The sequence below is a fragment of the Crocodylus porosus genome, unplaced genomic scaffold (genome assembly GCF_001723895.1).
Source record: "Crocodylus porosus isolate Cpor-Errol unplaced genomic scaffold, CroPor_comp1, whole genome shotgun sequence".
Classification (NCBI taxonomy): domain Eukaryota; kingdom Metazoa; phylum Chordata; order Crocodylia; family Crocodylidae; genus Crocodylus; species Crocodylus porosus.
In genome coordinates, this window is record NW_017728931.1 from 21,086,238 (window position 1) to 21,087,509 (window position 1,272).

Here is a 1,272-nt window from a genome sequence, read left to right on the forward strand (position 1 = left end):
AGGTGCATCACCTTGCACTTGTCTGTGTTGAAACGCATCCTATTCTCGTCCGCCCACCCTTGTAACCTGTCTAGGTCTGATTGTAGCCTGTCGCATCCTTCCAGTGTGCCCACGCCCCCCGTGAACAACTGGTGCCTTCCAAGACTATCTGTAAGCACAACTGTGTGCTCTAGAATTATCTAGCACTTGTGTTTTGTTTATTTATTTTTTTAAATTCCCACCTAAACTACTGTCATCAGTCTCCATAACTCTGACGCAAATGAGGGGTTAAGACCCTCAATGCTTCCTAGTTTCAAACACTGGGCTATAACAAAAGGTTTCCTTAGCTACTATATAAGGACAGTCACCCCCTCCTGGATCTCCTGGAGTGATGGATTTAATGACTGCCTCTATCAAGAGAAATTTCTACACAGATGTCAGCGCTCTAACAATAACACTTGTGGCCAGAGCAATGTCATCTGGTGTTACTGTGGCCTGGGCAACTTACTGATGTCACTTGGTCACCTAAAGCAGTGTTTCTCAACCTGTGGGTTGTGAACAAACTTTAAAAATGGATTCTCCTTTAAAGGGAAAAATGTGGGAACCCATGACTTTCCCTTACCCCCATGCCCCACAGACCCCCTTCCCCTCACACTGTGGGGCTGGGGCCTGGGGGCAGCAGGTCAGGAGTGAGGGGCATGGAGTCAGGATTGGCCATTGATGTTTACAATAAAAATGTTTCTGTATAAAAAAGGTTGAGAACCACTGACCTAGAGCCCAGATTTTTCTGCAGGCCTTTGCCAGGAGTCCTTGTGAGGGGCACTGAGCAACTGCAGGCTGGTGGCAAGTGTCAGATTTAGGGGATAGAGAAAATCAAGCTCAGAGGCTTATGGGAAAGGAACAGGGGTAGCCTTAATAACGGCCCCCCACCCAAGTGGGAACTTTGGGTGGTTTCCAACATGCCACTCAGTTGAACCCTTCAGAGGGCAGTCCTCTGGTGGAGTGGGATAGGGTTGGGGCTCCCTAGGCTAACAGCACCCCAAGGGCTGAACAGGGCTCCCTCTTGAGGGACTTGATCTGAGGCAATGCCCCTGACATCCCCTGCCACCAGCCTTGGGGGCTTGGCGGGAGTGGGGGGAGGGCAGGGCTGTAGCTGAGGCTCTGTGTGTGTGTGTGTGTGTGTGTGTGTGTGTGTGTGTGCGTGTGTGTGTGTGTGTGTGTATGCACGTGGAAGGCAAACTGCTATATGCGCATGTCTGTGTGTGTGCATGGCACCATAGACGACGCATGGGA